Genomic DNA, 22,106 nt, shown 5'->3' with positions numbered 1-22,106 from the left:
AAAAAAAACAAGGAAGCCTAATTACACCCCTACATATTTTACACTTATTAAATTGCTCATGTCAATGTGTGTGCGCTGGATATTTATTACCCTATTCTTAAGTGAACTCATGCCTTCCCAGAAAGCCTCAACGTCAAATTCCGTTTGGTGTTCGGGCATTGGGACCTCCATTAACTGGTAGTCCTGAAACTCCTCTGCAAGTTGGTCTTGGTCTTGGGGTTCATGATATGGAAGCAGTTTGGTGAACCTAAAGAATACAATGTGTACTTAACCAGGAGAAACAAAGGGCTAGTTTTTAAGCAAATGTGATCAAACTTTGCAATAGATTTGAAATGTTAAACCCTTACCGATCCACAAAGTATGCAGCATCATTGACTTCACAATCTGCCCTCTGCTGCACATCCACAAACCTGGCGTGTTTCAGGAGACTCTCTTTAAGGGGCAGTTTTGCCATGGCATATTCAACTGCCCCTGTCAAAAATGCCAAGACAGCCTGGTGGAATCTCTCCACCTGCTGTGGAGTGACATCTCCAGCCTCTAGGAGCTGGTTGAGAGTTGCCCTGGTTGTAAAACCCACATTCAGCTTTTGTCCTATTAGAGTTATGAATAGAATAGAATAGGGTAGAATAGGATAGAATAGAATAGAAAGCCATTATTGACATTATACAGAGTATAAAAACATTTAAAGCTGCTCCATAAAGTGCACACATAAATATACTGTTCAATAAAACTACTAACTACTGTACATAGACTGCAGACATATATAGTAAACATCAGACACTTAAACCACAAAGGCAAACACCTCCCACAGTTTTAACAGAATCTTCACAGGCAAAGTATCATAAAGTATCTCTGCTTTCACATTGGTGACATCCTCACTGTCAAAACTGAATAAGTCATTTGTGGTCAGTAAACAGAGAGTTTATGTATTTGCATATATGGAGAAACTTGGGGAGCATTACCAGACAGTTGGTTGGATGGATCTGTGTAATTGATGTCCTCCACAGCTCTGCTCTGCAGTGCCTGAACTTGCAGGAATCTTCCGCACAACTTGCGAATGAACTTGGTCATCTACAAAGTTGCAATTCATTACATTACATTGAAGAGACGGTTTTATCCCAAGCGAGTACACAAGCATAACAAGGCCAGTGAAGATGAGTAGGGTTAGTAGTTATGAAGGAAAAATTCACTGAAGATGTTAGTGACAGCAGATGAAAAACCAATGGCATAAACAGAGCTGAACCCTCATATATTTTACCTCTTCATAGAGAAGGAAGACAGATGATTTCTCTCTCTGAAGGAGGAGATTAAGGGAGGAGAAGGCTGGCAACGTTGCCTGATAGAAAAGCAGGTAGACTTCTGTCATTGGGTTGGAGAATGCATGCGTAAGCCATGTGAAGCATGGTTGTTTCTCATCTGAAAAGGAAAGAAAACACAATTATACATAGTATTCATTCACATGGCAATCTCTTAAAGAACCTCAAATTCATGTTAGTAAAATATGCAACTTACTTGCTGACTTGAAATAGCTGGAGAGTGGCTTGTATTGCTGCAGAATCCGATTCAAGCAGCGTTCCAGGCTCAGCCAACGGATGGAGATATGTGAAAGTATCTCCGTATACTCCGACTCGTGCAAGTCACAGAATTCTGCAATGTGAATATTACATTTCAGTGTCATGAAAGTTTTTGCATTGCATTCACACACTATAGTACTGCTGAAAATCACAAACCTGTTAGGTAACCTTTATGGTTCGTACTGCCTCTGGACCAGTGCCCAACATCTACTGCCAGATCTTCGGGGTCAAATCCAGTCACCTACAAATTAGATTATGTTACAATTTGGTCACAAATTCATTACACCACAGCACAACAAGCTATTTAAAGGTTACTGAAAGAATACAAACTTGCTTCCAAAAAACCCTGCCCAGCATGTTTTGCTGTGTTATGCAGAATATGGCATGGGCACCCATGGATGTACACGCTGGGATTCTCTGCCAGTATCCTAGAGGCAATTGAGTTTCTTGCCCCCGTATTGACTGGGGCATTGTCAATAGACAAAGCAACACAGTTACTCCAAGGTATGTTGTGTTTTTCGAGGACATCATTGATCTTCTGGAAAATGGCTTCGGCAGTGCCACAGCGTTGCCCGCTTGTTGTGCACATGTCCAGAAATCGGTGAACAACCTTGCCATCAAACACCCTGACAGTGAGGGGGTTCATTTTCTCACGTCCTGCAAGGTAAAGGTTTAAGCATCACATTAGAAACATTACACACATAGCCTAAACCACTGACGTGTAAAAAATGTGTACTGGAAAATGCGGATGTCTTAATTGGTTGTCAATACAACACCTGTATCATTTGAGCCGTCTGTTATGAGAGTGAAGGGACTGGTCTTCATTTTGGTGACCAGCTCCTCTCTGAAATGCGGTGCCACAGCTTCATTTATTATGCAAGTTGTTTTTGTGCTGGCGCACTTATATTGCTGTGCTGTGGGGGAGCCGCTAAAGCAATTCCTTAACAAAGGACTAAAATGTTCTACCGTGGCAAATGGCATATTGTGCTGCACCATGGCCACAGCCACTTTCACCTCAGCTCTCCTTGTCTTAAACAGAAAAGAATGATAACCATGTTATCAGCAGAAAGGACATTCAAGACAAATTTATTTGTAGAGGTAATTTATGGTAAACACAGACACAACTCAATCAGCTACTGGGTAATTGTTCATAATTATTTAAAATATATGGTAATATTTTTTTTTTATATTCGGAAATGATGAAAAACAAGATTTCATGCAAGAATCTGAGCTTCATGTAGTCCTTTTGACCAGGACAATACCTTGGATTCTTGTGCAGTCATGCCACCAACAGTCACTGGGGGATAAAACCGTCCAATCCTACTTGTGGACTGAAGTGCCTGCTCTTTAGACTGGTGTGCTTTACTCTTAATGTGTCGCTGCACATCTGCGACACCTTGATGGCCACAGGAATTTTCCTGCCTACATACTGAGCACCAGTAGTAGGAGTTGGTGGTGCCTACAGTTATAAATGGCCATTTTGCAGGCCATTCACTTTTGAATGTGTATCGGTAGGTGGCAGCTCCAGTTAAGGCCTTTTTTTCACCACTACCCTGACCTCTGCACTGTCTTCCTCGGTCACCCTGCCTTCTTCCGTCACCCTGTCCTCTTCTGGCACTCCACCTTCTGCATTCACCTCCATTCTTTCTTCGTCTTCCACTGTCTCTTTGTCCACTTCCCCTGTCTCCTCTTGTGTCACTTCCTGCACATTCACTATCTCACCTGATGTCACAGTCTCCCTCTCAGTCTCTGGAACATCAACTGACCTCCCTGCCTTTGTTTTCTGAGCCTTGGCTTCCCAGAAGGAAAGGAGGCTCTTCTGTTTCTTCCCTGACATGCTAAAATAAATGACACAAACGATTTAAAAAAATGAAAAACGCCTCTCTGTTCATGACAGCTCCTAGGCAACTTAACCAAAGTTATTCATTCTATAATCCCCAGAAAAACAGTCTTTGACTAAACGAACATTTAAATCGTCGCCAGCACAGTATGCTATTTTATCTGGTTTACATCTAGCTTGCTAGTTAGACAGTTATCTACGATAGTTTGAAATGGACAGGTTTTCAATACTGAACAAGGTGTAGACCAGAAATATTGGTCTATAGAGTAAAACTACAAAGTAACTAAGTAAATATTGATATAAATTAAGTTATTGCATGATGGTCCTGAGTCCCGACAGTTCTCCAGTTCTTTCAATTCTCTCATTCGCTCCAGGTCGTTCTCTAGTTCACTCACAATTTTGCAGGTGCAGCGCACGCTTGTAGCTGAAACTCATGTCTCCCCAACAACAGAACAATCTATTTTCTGATTGGCTGATGCTGCTCTGAGCACAGGGGCGGGTTCAAGACACATGAAACGTTTCAACACAGTTGCAGAACGGTGCACGTTTCGGCCAATCAATAAGGAACAATTAGAAAAACATAGATGATGATAGCAAACCGTTGCAGCAGTTGAACTCGCCCCAGGAGCACTGTGACCTACGGCTGTGGCGTTTATAGATAGCTTGAAGGAATTTCTGTGCAATTATTAGAGAAGCTCAGAGTGAGAAATGCCATGTGTGGCGTGTGAGCGTGTGAACTCGTTGAAATGCATGTGTCTCACTCTCAATGCGTGAGGCTTGAGAGCCCTGCATCAACTCATTAACTTCCAAAGCAACTAAAAAACTGTGTGATTATGTGTAATCTTTTTAAAATATACACTGAAGAATACTATTTAATGTAGCATAAAACATATACAGATCTTATAAAAATGGACACAGATGTTATTTTAAAAAAAAGTCCAGAATCTAGTTATTTGACTTCAAATTCATATCAGTAACTTAAAAAAAAGAGACACCTGTAAAAGATCACTCAGATCAACAATTGTCATGAAAACACTGTTGGTAGGCCACAGGGAAATATTGCTTCCGTTTCTAGCATCAAATAACAAATTGTTAGGGCTCACACATAGCTGTAGATGCAATGACAGTGGAACCAACTTAAACATGTCACAAATATCAACAGAATACCTTTGAAATGAAGGGGTATACTTGGTCTGCAACAATGTTTAGGTAGGTGGTATGTGTCAAAGTAACATCCACATGAAAGCCAGGACCCAACATTTCCCAGCAGAACATTGCTCAGAGTAGCACACTGCCTCCACTGCTTTGCCTTCTTCCCATAGAGCATCCTGGTTCCATTTCTTCCCCAGGTAAGCAATGCACACGCGTCCAGCCATCCACATGATGGAAAAGAAAACATGGTTCATCAGACCAGGCCACCTTCTTCCGTTGCTCCATGGTCCAGTTCTGATGGTCACATGCCCATTGTAGACACTTTTGGTGGTGGACAAGGGTCAACATGGGCACTCTGACTGATCCACAGCTATGCAGCCCCATGCACAGCAAACTGTGATACTTTGTGTTCTGACACCTGAGCCTTGAGTGCCCATGACCCTGATGCTGGTTCACTGGTTGTCCTTCCTTGGACCACTTTTAGTAGGTACTAAAAAGTGCACATCGGGAATACCCCACAAGACCTGCCATTTTAGAGATGCTCTGACCCAGTCATCTAGCCATCAACCATTTGGCCCTTGTCAAAGGCACTCAGATCCTTATGCTTGCCCATTTTTCCTGCTTCCAATACATAAACTTTGAGAACTAACTGTTCACTTGCTGCCTTGACTGGTGCCACTGTAACAAGATAATCAATGCTATTCACTTCACTTGTCAGTGGTTTTAATGTGAAAGCTGATCGGTAGGTAACAGGGGGATTGCAGATTCACGCACAAGCTAGAAAATGTTTAAGGACTAAGATATAGCTAGCTATCACTATGCAGAGGTATAACAGTAGAAGAAATGAGCCAAACATAACAGGAATGTCAGCATTTACTTCAGATGTGTTAAAAATCTATTTATAAAATCATTGACAATGACAATATAATTACACTTAGCATCATTTCTGCTAATTGTTGCACTAACAAATTAAAAAATAGACTATCTTCGAGCAGCATGGTGGTTAGCACTGTTGCCTCACAACAAGGAGGTTCTGGGTTTGAAACTGCCAGTGCCTTAGATCAACTGGCTATTCTAAGTTGTCCTTGGTGTAAATGTGAGTGTGAATGGTTATTTGTCTCAGTGTGAGTGACCTGCCCAGGGGGTACTCCACCTCTCACCCAAAATCAGCCTCCAGCTTCCCTGCAACTCTTAACTGCGAAAAAGTATAGATAATTGATAGATGGACTAGTTATCTTGTGGTATGCTAATACTAACCTTTTCACCACTGCATAACTACTACAACAAGACTGGAATAGTGGTGAAAGCATTAACTAGCAAATAGCATACTTGGCTAACTGTAAATCAACTTGCTAAAAAAACTTAGATGATGTTGTGTAGTTGTGTTGCTCGTCTAATACTAATCCATTTTGTATTCACATAAATTGTTTTGTTAAACTTTGTTTTAATGTATGTGTTCAAGTTTTTCTGAATGCATATGTTTTTATTTGATAGAACTAGCTGCAGTCGGTGGGCATGACATGAGTGCTTGTGAGAGTTGTTGGCCAGAGTGAGTGGGTGCGTTCAGAGTATATGTGTAGGCAGGAGGGTGTGGTCAGAATGCTTACACTGACATTCCCTTGATCGAGGGTAAGGCTCTGAAGAATTCAAGGAGCCAGGCAGTGTAATGGGGTGTGGTCAAGGTATCTGAAGAGTGGGTGGGCGTAGTCAGAGGGTCTTGTTTACTAGGTGGATGTGGTCAGAATGTTTGTGAGAGTGGGCATGGTCCAAGTGTCTGTCTTACTGAGTGGCCGTGGTGTGAGTGTCTGTTTTACTGGGTGGGCGTGGGCAGAATATTGCAAAAACCTGGAAGTTTGCTTCATCACATCCTCTACTTAAAATTGACATATTGGTCACTTTATAAATTGCATTCTATTTTAAATAACATTTAATGACAATTTTTTTTAAATATTACTTTAAAGAATAATTTTGAATATGAACTGATATATTCAAATAAAGTTAAACTGATATTCAGTTTTAATGACATTGCTCAGTTAGCATAGTAGCTAAGTACCAATATTAATTAGTTTTTACTATTTTTATTCACAAATATAGATAATAAACAAAACTGCATTTGGGCTGGTTGAAAAAAATAATGCATTAAGGGAGTTGGAAGCCTTGATCCTTTCACTACACTTTATTTTATTTATTTTATTAAAATACTTATATTACTTATATTAACTTGAAGCAGGGAGGAAAGTGTTTTGGAAGGATTTAAGGAGAATTAGCAGACTTTGCATGCTTCTGTGAAAGAAATGAGGTTTAAGCCGAGATTAACACGAGTCTCAGACACAGCCGTGTTCACTAAAGCTGGGTTTGCTAACAGTGTATGACACACACACACACACACACATATTTTTTCCATACTTACTAAAAGAATTTAAATTCAGTTAGCAGTATGTGGTACTGAAGCGACATCATCATCATCATCATCATTGAGGTCGTCATTGCAAATGAGCAAATGGGTCATTCTTTGGTAACGGAATTATATTCACAGCAAACTGTGGTAACTTTTTTTTTTAGTTGCAGTACTCAAGATAATGGTATTAAATAAAAAATTCACACTGTATGGGGTATATTTTGACCCAAAAAAAAGCAGAGAAAAATTGGCTATGTTTAACTCTGAACGCAGAATCTTTTAGGAAAGTCAGTAACGGAATTTCATCAGAAAAAAAAATTAACTTTCATTTCTTAAAATTCAAACCAAGATTTCTCTGAAGTGACATTGCTATAATTGGGGTGATGATTTTTAAATATAGTTTTCAGTACATTTTGCCTTGGATTCCAGACTTTAGCAATATCACTGAGCTGAGAAGTTAAAACAATCTTAATAATTTCATCATTTTGGCCTCTCTGCTGAAGAATTGCTCAAATATATAGACAGAAATACTCTTCAAGGGGATATAGCAATCTTAGCTGTTGATGAAAATGTACACGTAATGGTATCAGTTCTCCAACGACACCCAACATTCTCCTAACATTCATGTCAATGAGTCTTGTGGTACGGCAGAGCAGATTTTTATGAACCTTGAGCTCATGGTGGTAGAGATTCCTGATATGGTTAGTGAGTTAATTTATTTTTAACAACGTTTATGTTTATTAGACTACAATTGTTTGCATATGTGATAGGCTACGTGACCAAGTGTAAAGCTGCCGTAAATGGGTTCCATATTTCACAACACCTCCAACTGTCCCGTGTCTCACAAAACGATTATTATTTTGTGGTGTCATAATTTGCTAGTCTATGGATAAGATGTTAAAGATCATCACAGGGGTAGTTGAACTGGTATGAAACATTGTTTTCACAAAATAGGAGTTTGTTCAGGATACTGAGCCACTTCTCCCACAGGATTCCATTCAAACAGAACAGCTTCTGGTCTCCCTACCTATGTTCCCTCTAAGCTGCGCGCCTGCGCAATCGCGCAGTGCTCCCACGCTCTCCGTGCAGAGCAACCCAATGCCAGCGCAGAGAATTCTGAATGGGTTAGCTTGTTAGCTTTACCTGCTTTCCTGGCACTCCTAATTTTTTTTTAGAGTCAATATTAAAAAACTGATGGCCAGACACAATTATAGACAATAATACACAATAAAAATATTTTTTCATTATTTTGTGTATTACTATTAGTAAAATAAAATGTTTATGTGACGTTTTAGCTTACGTATGGCACGTCCACCGGAACTGTTACGTGCCATCATGTTATGATTCTGTTGCTAGTGCTTGCCGTTTGAGTTCGGAGTGTGAAGCTGAGGTAAATGCAGCAATGGCGAAACGACCGGGTACGTCCACGCATCAAGCGAGAATAAAAAAGAAATGTGAAGCTTTTAAACTGGAATGGCTGTCAGAGTATGTGCGCACGGATGGACAGGATGTAAAACTTGGGGACATTTTTTCGTTTTCGAGTGAGAAAGGGCTGCTCTGCAAGACGTGCTGCGAAGCCAAAGTAAGGTAGTAAAATAGGAAGGTATTATTGCTATTGGAGTGATATTTGCCTCAACACACAAAAGTGATGGGTAATGGGTTGCTGTATGGTACTGTACAGCACGGCAGGTGTTCTGATAAACTGTCCTACACGTCAATGCGTCCTACAAAGCCCCACTGCGCATGCGCAGAGCACAAAACGTCATTTCTTGGCATTTGAACAGATTTTTGTCCTACATCAGCTGTGCTATAAACGGTGCAGATTAACGGCGTGCATTCAATCTTTACTACTTAACCTAACATAATGCTAATTATGTTAGATTAAGTTTTAGTTGGTTTACATTATACTGCAACTTGTGGCTATTGCAATATAAAATATTCAGAGTGATGTGTGACATATTTGTAAGTAAAACAACAAATCAGTAGACAAGACACTGTATATGTAAACAAGTTAACATATACAGTGTATTGTCTACTGATTTGTTGTTTTACTTACAAATATGCCACACATCACTCTGAATATTTTATATTGCAATAGCCACAAGTTGCAGTATAATGTAAACCAACTAAAAACGCAGATTATGGTGGGTGGCTAGACTAACTGGGTAGCCTAAGAAATAATAAGGCAGCTAGCAGTGTAGTTTTGGTGGTGTGGGGGGCCCCCAAATCAAATTCTGCTTAGGGCCCCTTAAAGGCTTGGGCTGGCCCTGCTGTACAGATACGGTATGGTAAGATTATTATACAGTTGGCCCGCGTGTATGTCTGAAGTTGCTCACAATGGTACAAGGCAGGTGCTCAGGGACTTGGCACATATGCTCAGGCACATGAAAAATTAGAGGGAACATTGCTCCCTACTAAGACGTTTTTACCCGAAGCTTGAAAGCCCCTCTCTAAGAGTATCTCTGATACACAGCTAAGTTTGCTTACTTTATCTAATTTTACCACAAACTATAATATTTTGACTTGGCTAAGTTAGCTAATGCAAGGCTAAATATTATTGTTTCATTAAAACCAGTATATAGCTTCAATAGCAAGCTAGCTAACATTAAACCCAGTAGATAAGGACGCTAGCAGGTCAGCTAGCATCAGGTTATTAAAACCAATATTTGCTTTTACTAACTAACATTAGTTTAAGCTAACTAACATTCAGCTAACTCTTACACTGTGTGCTTAAAACGAGTAGCAAAGTTTGCTCGTAGTTGTTAGCGCTGTGGCTCCTAGCATAGCTGCTGTGTGTGTATACACACACACACATATATATTTTTTTCCAGATCGTATTAAAGTAACAAAAATGTGTTCTATTGTGTAAAAGAAATCAATCATTCTAATATGAGAACAATATCCAAACAGAAAACACAGCCCTATTTAAGCACCACCTGAAAGCGTAAATAAAGACACTCATTCATCAGGATTCGATCCTTATTTTCTCTCTTTTTCACCTCAGGTTTGTGTGAGCGTAGTTAATGGAACAAACTTCTAACTTCCACTTGGAATACACGAACTTCTTCAAGAGCTCCTTTTTCTCCAAGTTGGAATTCTGTGACATAATTTCAACATGGCGGCGGCCACAGTGCAACGTAAGAGCAAATTAAAAATCTCTTATAGATAGAAAAGTCACTTTTCACACATATGTAGTGCATGTGTGTTTATTGTTTCTTGTCACATGATTCATTTTTCGATTTTCACACGCAGTATTACATTATTTTTACACACACACACACACACACACACTATTCATTTACTTTGCATGTGCCTTTTTTAACAGATGATTTTTTAATGTCACGTGACTTAAAAATGATTCATTTTCACGTGATTCTTATACATGACTCCTTCACGTTATTCTTATACATGAGTCATCTTCATATGTGATCCTTATGCATGAGTCATTCATTTTCACATGAGATTCCTTTATATGGCTCATTAATTTTCACATGAGATTCCTTTATATGGCTCATTAATTTTCACGTGATTCTATGTGGCTTGTTAATTTTCATGTATACATTTATTTATAGATGTGATTCTTATACATGGCTCATTTATTTTCTCATGATTCTTATACATTAATTTTCACGTGTGACTCAAATACACGACTGATTTATTTCCATGTGATTCCTAAACATTTATTTTCACATGTGATTCTTATACACGACTCGTTTATTTTCATGTATGAATACACACAATCGTGTAAATATGTATCAAAATGGTGGGGTCAGGGTTTTGACATTAATTCATTATATCAAAAAGCCCATGAAAGATCACAAGCTAACAAGCTAAACATGTAATCCACTGGACTTTGTGGCAATCCAGTTTAAATGATTTGCTTTTTTTTCAGCTCATGCATGCTGGATAAACTGTATGTCATGCTCTGATCTCTCTGTGCTCTCAGCAGTCAGTAAAACCTATATATATACACACACACACACACACGTGGTGCTAGTGCTGGATGACCCTGAGTGCTTGAGATCTAATTATTGTGGCTATGAGCTTGTCTACTTGAAACCAGCGGAGGAGAATAATGATGAAACTCGTCTCCCCTCCTCATATCTCTCCCTTCACCCCTTTCATTATTCCTCTCACATGGAGGCTCAGGGGATGGCACCATTTTCTCACTTGTTTAGTTCTGCTTCAAGCGAACAACACCGCAGCGTCCAAAAAGACAATTGGCTTAAATGAAGAAAGAAAACTTGTGCACTTGATTCATTAGTGGAAAAAGGATGTGAATCAGAAGTGTGTTCAGAATGCTGAGATGATGGAACGGAAGACCAAATCTTCATTATGCTTGTCATTATTAATGCATTAGCAATTAGCATCATAGATGGGATTAGATGGAGCTGATTAGCAATTAATGAATTATAATATCTTTCTTTTTTTGCAAACGATATCATGTTTCGAACAGTTATTTTTCTGAATGTTTGCATTTTTGTGGAGCAATGTAGCATTATGTTATGTTATGTTGTATTTTGAACAATTATTAGGCTATCAAGATTGTTTCCACATGCTTCTTGAGCCAGGATGACATTTATTTATTTGTTTATTTGTTTATTTATTATTTTTCACATGATTTTTGTTTATATTTTAAGACATTCTGGGCTAGATTAGCAATTATTGATCCTAGGTGCAATTTTATTTTTTTTAATTGTTAAACATAGCTCATCTCATTATCTGTAGCCGCTTTATCCTGTTCTACAGGGTTGCAGGCAAGCTGGAGCCTATCCCAGTTGACTACGGACAAAAGGCGGGGTACACCCTAGACAAGTCGCCAGGTCATCACAGGGCTGACACATAGACACAGACAACCATTCACACTCACATTCACACCTACGGTCAATTTAGAGTCACCAGTTAACCTAACCTGCATGTCTTTGGACTGTGGGGGGAAACCGGAGCACCCGGAGGAAACCCACGCAGACACGGGGTGTAAGGTTTTATTCCTTTGTAAGGATAAATAATTGTAAGTATTTATTCTTGACCAAGAAGGCAGTAATTTATTTTGTGACAAAATTGTAAGGATTTATTTTTAATATTGTTCTGTTCTGTTCTATTTTACTATTTCAGCTAGAAGGCACTGAATTCTGTGTAACTTGACCAAGTTACTGTGTGACCTTCTGTCTAAGCTAGACACATTGCTCGAGACGTAATACTGATATCTTTTGGAACATTCTATCTCTGACCTAAGGTTGTGCGTAAATGTTGATATCTGTTAGAACATCTGCTAATATGAAATGTATACAGGATATATTTTCACTCACACACATACATATTGCTTATTAAGATGTGTTTTGCTCAGTCCAAGGTTTACTGACCTAGTCACTGTTGTCATAGTCTGACATCCTACGACGCACACACATAACACACACACACACACACACACATAGCATAGCTGCATATCCACACAGACACACACAGACAGATATCAAACAGTGATGTCATTTCATCCACACAGATAAGACACATATAAAATCCCTGTATTCTCTCATTGTATTGGGGGACTTGCGAATAAAGATTGCGAACTGGATTGTGGGGTTCCTTTCTTTTTTCTGCGACTCACCCCCAGACGTCTGGGTGACACGAGGGGACTGATCTCGAGATGGTAAAAAAAAAGCCCTAACACGGGGAGAACATGCAAATTCCACACAGAAAGGCCCTCGTTGGCCACGGGGCTTGAACCCGGACCTTCTTGCTGTGAGGCAACAGCGCTAACCACTACACCACCGTGCCACCCTAAAGTACTTATTATTATTATTAATAATACTTTCTTTTTTTCCAAAATAATTATTATTCAGAAATGTAATTAATTTAGTCACATTCAGTCATCTCCCCCCAAAAAGTATGTGTGTGTGTGTGTGTGTGTTTATTTTTCACTTATATATACACGTATTATCCAGGCTATTTCTTTTTTTCTTTTGGCCAGGATGTCGTTCAGGTTTTTTTATTATTATTATTATTATTATTATTGCTGTTGTTGTTTTCTTACCAATGTTCTGCTGCTAAAGTTAGCATAGCAACACTTTCCACTTCCAGAAATCACCTCGATGTGTGATCATATAACATCTTACTCTTGCACCCTGAGTGTAAGAAGGGACAACTCGAGCCCGTGTTCATGCCTCTTGCTCAGATTTTGCTTGATCTTTCAGTGTGTCTGATTCCTAATCAGAATTCTAGGGTCCTTGATTTGCTTGAATGTAGGATGGAACCAAAAATGTAGTCTCACTTAGATGTTATATAAAATACCCTCTTGAGCAGAAAAAAAAGTGTTTGTATTGAACTGTGTAGCAATAAAATACACATACACTCGTACATGCTTAGAGAAAAGGGTTCTTCATGGGTTCTTTAAGAGGTCTCTGGATAATTAAGGGTTCTTAAAGCAGATACGCAGAGCCTTTATTTTTAAATAAATTTCTGAGTGGATAGTATCTCCATCCTTGACTCTTGTATGCTGCATGAATGGGAATTTTAAAAAATATATTTTTAAGTGTCATGATCCGCCCCGGACTTCCACTCCGGAGATTTACTATCTCCCAGTTCAGCACAATCCGGATCCGGGACGGGACTTCCACCTTGCTGGCATTCACTTCCTGGTCTGCTCTGCTGTGTATAAATAGGCTGTTCTCAGAAGGGGACCTTGCCAGAACATCTTGTCTGTTTCTCATGTCATCTCTGTGCCATTTTTTGCTTTCTGGATTTTTGCTCTCTGTTTTGCCTAGTCTTAGCCACAGTTTTTTGCGCTCACATTTTGTCAGTTTTTCATGTTTTTTGCACTACGTTTTTTTGTCTCCAGTTTTTGTCAGAACTATTTTTCATGTTTTTTTTATATTAGCACTTTGTCTTTGTCTACCTCATTGTTGTCTGGATTATTTTTGCTATTTTTGTTCGTTGACTCCTTTTGGACTTTAATTAAATCATTTTTTAATTCATTGGATTTTCTGTTTTGTGTTCTGCTATTGGATCCTAACTCACCACCTTTAACAGTACATCCTGGCCAACATGGATCCAGCGGAACTTAATCATCTGAGAACGGCTACGCAGCAGCAAGGAGCCCTCCTTGGGACCCACCAACAGGAACTCAGGCAGATTACTCAGAACCTGGCCACCCTGTCTGACTCACTCAGCCTTCTAGCCACACAACTCCACACAACTTGTCACAGTGTTCACTGATCTTGGAGCTCCAATCTCTGGCTTTCCCTGCAGAACACTCCCGGGTATCCTGTACCATCACGCTCCTCACCGGCAAAGCCAAGGAATGGGGGATGGCAGTTTGGGACACCGACGTGCCCTGTTCCAGTTTCAAGGAATTCTGAGGAAATGAGGCGACCATTCGACCGCTCTCTGTCTGTCTGGAAAGTGGCAAGAGCGCTCATGGAGTTGCGGCAGGGGTCCCGCTCTACCTCGGATTATGCCATCGAGTTCTGGACATTGGCAGCGTCATGCAGTTGGAACGAGAGTGCCCTGGTCGACACGTTCCTACATGGCTTATCCGATGCCATCAACGATGAACTGGTCTTGCGGGAACTGCCATTGGACCTCTCCAGCCTGATGGACCTTGCCAATCATATTGATGTGCAGGTCCAACAATGGAGGAGAGAGAGGAGCTGCCACAACTTCAACCCCTCTTCACCACCCACCTCGTCCATTGAACCCATGCAGGTAGATTGGGTACGGGTGTCAGTGGAGGAGCAACTGTGCCGACGGAGCACGGGGGCTTGTTTCTACTGTGGTCAGCAGGGACACATCTGCCGAGCCTGTCCGCTAAAAGGACGAGCCCACCAGTGAATTGAGGGGCCCTGGTGGGCAATGCTCGGAACCAGTCCCCTGCCGACCGACCATTGCTTCCCGTCATCATTCTCAATCGGCATCACCATCTTCAGGCGCTCGTCGACTCAGGGCGGACAGGAACCTGATCTGCTCCGCCACTGCCAAGGATCTCGGAATCCCATTACTCGCCCTCGAGGTCCCTCTCACCGTCCTAACACTCAATGGCACTGGCTTGACCACAATCACTCACCTCACCACCCTGCTCACCCTAAGGATTTCAGGCAATCACTCTGAAACTATACAACTTCACATCATGAACAACCCTCATGTTCCTGTTATTCTTGGATTATCTTGGTTGATGCAGCACAACCCCCCACTTAAACTGGACTGACCACACCATCTTAGGCTGGAGTCCTTCCTGCCTGGCCTCCTGCCTGAACTCCGCTCTGCCTCCTGCCAAACCACCTCCGCCCTCACCCAGTGAGTTTCCCGACCTTTCTCATGTGCCTGTGGAATATCTGGACCTCAAGCCTGTCTTCAGTAAAACCCGAGCAGTGTCCCTTCCCCCTCATAGGCCCTATGACTGCGGTATCGACCTCCTGCCAGGGATGGCACCACCCAAGGGATGTCTCTACTCTCTTTCCCCCACCAAGAGACAAGCCATGGAGAAATACATCACTGAGTCTCTGGCAGCTGGGATCATCCACCCGTCCTCTTCCCCAGCAGGGGTGGGATTCTTCTTCGTGGAGAAGAAAGACAAGTCGCTCTGCCCCTGCATTGACTATCGAGGTCTCAACACCATCACAGTCAAGAACCATTACCCACTACCGCTCATTACTACAGCCTTCGAACTACTCCAGGGAGGTAAGGTGTTCACTAAACTGGACTTGCGCAATGCCTACCACCTAGTTGGGATCAGGGAAGGGGACGAGTGGAAGATGGCCTTCAACACCACCACAGGCCACTATTACCCCTTTTCCACCAAATCAGTTCCAGGGCTGGTTCGGGGCCAGTGCTGGTGCTGGTTCACAACTCGTTCAACTTGCGAGCCAGCTGAAAACCAGTTTGCTTTTCCATAGCTCGCGGTGCTAAGGGAAGCCACGTCATTACGTCGCTGTATACGTCAGTTACGTCGCTACGTTTGCATAAACCTTGGCGCTAATATCGAAGCAAAAACAACACGGTAGAAGCAGCAGCAACAACGACAACAGTAATAATGGATGACTTCGCGTTTGTACAGCTGCTGCTTCTCGTCGCTTAAAAATGGCGATCTTTCGTGGTCTTGTTATTGTTGTTGGTCTTAACAACTCCACCCCCACCCCCCCGCTGACGTAAGCGGTTCTTTCCTCTGGCCCAGCAGAGAGTTGGTGCTAGCCTGGAACCGGTTTTTCTGGCCCCAGAGCCAGTTCTTTGTCAGTGGAAACAGAAAACCCGGTTTCAAACTAAGCACTGGCCCCAAACCAGCCCTGGAACTGCTTTGGTAGAAAAGGGGCATATGAGTACCTCGTAGTCCCTTTCAGCCTGACTAATGCGCCCACGGTCCAGGTGTTGGTTAATGATGTCTTGAGGGACTTTCTGAACACCTTTTGTCTTTGTTTACATGGATGCTATCTTGATTTTCTCCCGCTCCCTGGAGGACCATTGGGGTCACGTCCGGCAGGTTCTTCAATGCCTGCTGGAGAATAAGCTATTTGTTAAGGCAGAGAAGAGCAAGTTCCACCAAAGCTCTGTCTCATTCCTGGGGTTTATCATTTCACCAGCCAAGATCCAGATGGACGCCCTCAAGCTGGAGGCAGTCGCTGACTGGCCCACCCCATCTTTGAGATGAGAGCTCCAGCCCTTCCTGGGGTTTGCCAACTTTTACAAGCGTTTCATCCACAACTTCAACATAGTGGCCGGACCTCTCTCAGCCCTGACTTCGACCAAGACCAAGTTCAAGTTGGAGAAGGAAGCAGAGAAAGCCTTTTCCACTCTCAAGCACAGGTTTACCACAGCACCCATTCTCACCATACCCGATTCTACCAAGCAGTTTATCATCGAGGTCGACGCCTCTGAGTCAGGGGTTGGAGCCATCCTATCCCAGAGGGTCAACGACAACAAGGTCCACCCATGCTCCTTCTCCCGCCGGCTATCTTCAGCCAAACGAAACTACGACATCGGCGACCGACAACTACTGGCCATGAAACTAGCCTTGGAGGAGTGGAGGCACTGGCTTGAGGGGTCTGACCTCCTGTTTCTAGTCTGGACCGACCATAAAAACCTGGAGTACCTGACGTCTGCCAAACGTCTCAACTCTCGTCAAGCCCGTTGGTCTCTCTTCTCCTGATTCAACGTCATGCTCGCCTACTGCCCAGGCTCCAAGAATGGCAAACCCGACGCCCTGTCCAGGATGTTCTCTTCCCACCAAGAGGAGTCCAAGCCACCCGAGACTATCCTTCCTCCATGCTGCCTGGTGGGAGCCGCTATTCTAGAAGTTGAGATGCTTGTGCAGAAGGCCCTGGAGCAGGACCCTGGTGAAGGTAACTCCAACAATATTCCTTGTAACCATCTGTTTGTTCCCTGTCATGTGCGAACTCAGGTGCTGCAGTGGGGTCATGGTTCCAAGTTGGCCTGTCGTCTGGGAGCTGCCCGAACCCTGGCACTCATCCAGCAGTGCTTTTGGTGGCCATCCATCAAGGAGGACGTCCAGGAGTTTGTGGCAGCCTGTGACACATGCTCCCAGAACAAGACAGCCAGTCGACCCCCTGCTGGCTTACTAAGACCCCTTCCCACTCTGCATCGACCTTGGTCTCACATCACCCTGGACTTCATCACAGGACTCCCCAACTCAGGTGGCAATACATGAATCCTCACTGTCATTGCCCGTTTTTCTAAGACTGTCCATTTCATTCCTCTGCCCAAGCTCCCCTCAGCCAAAGAGACCACAGAACTACTTATCCACCACGTTTTCCACTGACATGGTCTGCCTATCGACATAGTTTCTGACCGGGGTCCTCAGTTCACTGCACAGTTCTGGAGAGCCTTCTGCAAACTCATCAGGACCACCTGTAGTCTCTCCTCAGGCTTCCACCCACAGACAAAAGGCCAGGCAGAACAGGCTAACCAGGCTTTGGAGGTTGCACTCAGGTGCATGGTGTCCAGGGATGCCAGTTCTTGGAGCAAGTACCTACCTTGGATCGAATACGCACATAACACTCTCCCTCCCTCTGCCACAGGTCTCTCTCTGTTCCAGTGCTCACTAGGGTACCAACCACCACTGTTCCCCAACCAGGAGGAGGAGGTCGCCTTCCCATCAGCCCAGGCCTTTATATACCACTGCAGGAGAACGCGGGCATTGGCCCGGAGAAGACTCATTCGCTCCGCACTCGCATCCAAGAAGCAGGCCGACAAATGTCGCTCCAAGGCACCCACCTACCAAGTGGGTCAACAATTTATGCTCTCCACACGCCACCTGCCACTTAGGGCCATCTCTCGCAAGCTGGCACCCAGGTTCCTTGGACCCTTCCTCATCAAGAAGGTAATCAACCCATGTTCCATTAGACTGGCATTACCACTCATCATGCAACGTGTTCACCCCACCTTTCATGTATCACAGCTTAAACCTCTGGTTTCCAGTCCTTTGCCACATCTGGCCACCACATCTCGCCACCTTTAACATTGAGAGTTAAAATCAACCGCAAAGTTGGCATTCGAGCTGCCCTGCTGAGCCAGCCAGCCCTGAGTGTGTGACGTTACAGCAGTAACCGGTTTTAAGGCCGAGGCCTTTGACAGCTATAGACCAAAGTCATATCAATAAAAAATTATGGTGAAAGCAAGAAATACCATTACCGACTTGATCACTTAAGACTGATTTGACTTCATTGATTGTGGGTCGACTCATTAAAACAGGATCGGTGTTATAACTTGTGCAACATACATGCATTTTCACTGATAAAACGTAAAAGGCTAATTAAATAATCAGATGAACTGAGACAATCAGATTCTGAAGCAAATTAAATTATCTTATACTGGTAACTTAAATACACAATGCAAGTTACATGTATTAATCTAAATGCAGGTAAACAACGTGTTTTTGTTGTTGTTGTTGTTGTTTTTATCCAAATGAGAGTCGGCACTTACCCGTCTGTGTTCTTGCTTTTTGAAGGCCGACCTTGTGGCCAGTTGCTTTGAAACAATCTGACTTTCAGTTGTTCGTTCAGTTCTCTGTTCATTCACTTTCATGTAAGGGCGAGATGGCAGCAATATCCAGTTTAGAAATAAGACGGCTGCTCCACTCATTCACTTTTCTTCATACTGTGTATTCTGCCATTACTGCTAGGCTCAGGCGATTACTAAAACCCGGGACAGAGCGGGATGTCACCGGTTTTAGCAACAACTGCGGGGAGGTCACTGCCAGAGCGATATGTTCCATCCCGGGTTTTAGCAACAACCCTCGGCTCACTCCAGGAGGACTGGTGCAACTGGACTCACTTTCCTTTAAATAAATAAATAAAACAAATACTTTCCTTTTCTTGTTTTCTTTTCCTTTAATTGTTGATACTGCACCCTCTTTCAATACAGGCTTATATGTAGCCAACGCTCCTCAACAGATCAGAGGTCTTGTACAAGTCTTCAGTAAAATGTGCAGAGCAGAGGAGAGACCACTTCATAGGTGCCCAATGTGCCCGTGAACTTCTTGCAAAACACGTCCAAATCTTTGCAGTTTAAACATTCTTGGGCCATGAATGCAATGTGAATCCAGCTTCTGTCATCTTGCTGTACCGGCCAGCAACACATCTACGTGGCATGGCGATAAATTAGCTCAAAATGGAGGATCGGAGTTGCAGTCAGCTCTGTGTTTTAGTATAGCAGAAGTGGCGATGAGACCAATAGACTTCCTGTTGTGACATTACGGACGTCAAGGTCATTCACTCAGACCGCTACCTATATAAATCACTTTAATCGTAAAAATTAAAACGTAAAACTATTCCTGTGCCATTCTTGAGGTCTCATGGCATTTTATAAACGAAAGTGAGGCCATGGCTCTGAGTATACATATGCTTTAAATCTGCTCCATTGATTTGGACAATTAACTGGTCATCAAAAAATTTATGTCCTATTGTTTTGGGATAAGGGGTTGGCAGTGGGAGGGGTATTCAATGAGAAGGGTAAAAAATTTACATTACTTCAGGGAGGAGAATAAAACCCCTTCCCACTGCCAACTCTTAATCCATTCAGGTCAATCCCAAAGGTCATGTTTTTTCACACATTCCAACACAGTTCTAAAACTGCCTTTTGCAACAGCTTCATTTATCTGGTATTTGACTTTATTTTGGTATTTGACTCTATTCAGTGTGTCTTGAAATTAACTCTTGTACTATTTTACTCAGTTCAGAGTCACAACCTATTCTGTTACTCTGTTACACAGTTGCTCCCACTCCAACTCCAAATTTTGCTCTCTAAACTCAAAATAGAGCAAAATTAACTATTTTGAGGAAAATACTTTTAACTCTGGAAAACTGCTTAGTCATTTTTCCTGTGTATGCACTACAGTGCATGCATATTAATCAATCTGCTCTTCAGAAATAAGATAAATATCTACACTTACTTGAGTTGATCTTGGGCTGGATCGAGTCGAAGTTTAAAAAAAAAAAAAGGGGCATCGTTCATCAGTGTCACAGTTCTCAAGATTGAACCAAATCAATGTTCTGAATCAAGAGCTGAATCATGAATTGATTCACTGTCCTGAAATGGAATTGCTGTCCTGAATTGTGAAATGAATCATGAGTTTAATCACTGTCCTGAATCATTCGAAGCGCAGAAAATTCGTGCATCATCTCGGAACAAGTTTTACCTCCAAATAGCTTGAACTTTGACAGATTTTAACCTGTTATGGTGGGCATTCCTGAGAGAAACCAATCAAAACCGAATTAGTGAAAGTGATTATCATGCCGTTTCCATGTGAATATTTTTTTATGAATGTGTAAGTGTGCGCTCTCCGCTACAACGCCAGTGTAACTGAGTAAGGTGACAAGTTTTATGTTTCATCTAATTTAGGTAATTTAAAAAATATACTATTATTTGGCAGTGAGCACATATGAAAGTTTAAAGTTTGTCAATATGTTTTTATCATGCTTGTATGATAAACTCACGAAGACATTTCTCAGTACATGACCTACTCATTCTAAACCTGCTGAGCTTCGCTGGCGAAGCTCTTGACCCTAGAGGGTTAAACAGTAGACCCTTTTTCAGCGTCACATGATCAAACGGTTGCGCACGCAGCCTGGCAACAGAAGCAGTAAGCTTCCTGATTGATTCTGGGACAGACTAGCCTACTTATCAATCATTTAAATGTGGATATATACTGTTCTCAGCATCAACATGTCTGGTTGTTGCGTCTACGGTTGTACGAATCGCTATTCCACTGGCGGACTAAAGTTTTATAGGATTCCTAAAGGATCACACCCATTTCAGAGCAACAGATGGCGGCTGTGGCTGCAGGCGATTAAACGTGTGGACTGGAATGAGGACATAATAAAAAAATGCAAAACAGCAGATGTAGACATCAAAACAATGTAGCACTGACTTAACGAGGTGGAGCAGCAAAGCTAGATCTAACGTTACATTACCGGTTGACAGGTTTGGCTTATGCAACAGAGGAAAACAAAAAACGGCTGAGAAGAGCAACTCTAATCCTACCTGTCCATCTTTCCACCTGGGTTCTGGCTTTGTTTTGTGTATGTAAACACAGGTGGCACAAAATCAGGACTACTGGAGTCCAATTACATCTCGCCTATAAAACACAAACACATTTGTTTTGCCTAGCAAGCTAATGGTCAAATCTAATAAAACTTTAGCTGCATAGCAAGCTAGCAGCTAGTGCTACTAGCCAAAGCTAACATCAGTTTATCCAACAACTTACATAAGCTGCTTTTGATTATTATTCTACACCATGCACGTAATCACTAATGTAAACAAGGCTTCCAGTAAAATCAGTAGATAGATAACCTTACCTGATATAAAGTGGGCGCTACAGACACGAGCATTTTTTATTATGTCCTCATTCCAGTCCACACGTTTAATCGCCTGCAGCCACAGCCACCGTCTGTTGCTCTGAAATGGGTGTGATCCTTTAGGAATCCTATAAAACTTTAGTCTGCCGGTAGAAAAGCGATTCGTACAATCGTATACGCAACAACCAGACATGTTGATGCTGAGAACAGTATATATCCACGTTTAAATGATTGATAAGTAGGCTAGTCTGTCCCAGAATCAATTGGGAAGCTTACTGCTTCTGTTGCCAGGGTGCGTGCGCAACTGTTTGATCACGTGACGCTGAAAAAGGGTCTAT

At 42.2% G+C, this 22,106-nt stretch overlaps 1 long non-coding RNA gene across 1 annotated transcript; it reads right to left on the bottom strand.

Annotated features, from left to right (window-relative positions):
- Positions 1-1,011: 1,011 nt before the first annotated feature.
- On the bottom strand, positions 1,012-1,609 carry LOC132900187 (uncharacterized). Its single transcript, XR_009656763.1, has 3 exons — positions 1,513-1,609; positions 1,259-1,416; positions 1,012-1,071 (listed from the first exon to the last, which is right to left on the bottom strand). It is a non-coding gene; the product is annotated as an uncharacterized LOC132900187 (long non-coding RNA).
- Positions 1,610-22,106: the final 20,497 nt, after the last annotated feature.

Source organism: Neoarius graeffei, chromosome 16 (assembly GCF_027579695.1).
Source record: "Neoarius graeffei isolate fNeoGra1 chromosome 16, fNeoGra1.pri, whole genome shotgun sequence".
NCBI lineage: Eukaryota > Metazoa > Chordata > Actinopteri > Siluriformes > Ariidae > Neoarius > Neoarius graeffei.
The sequence above is the reverse complement of the archived record's forward strand: the minus strand, read 5'-3'. Positions and strand labels throughout refer to the sequence as shown.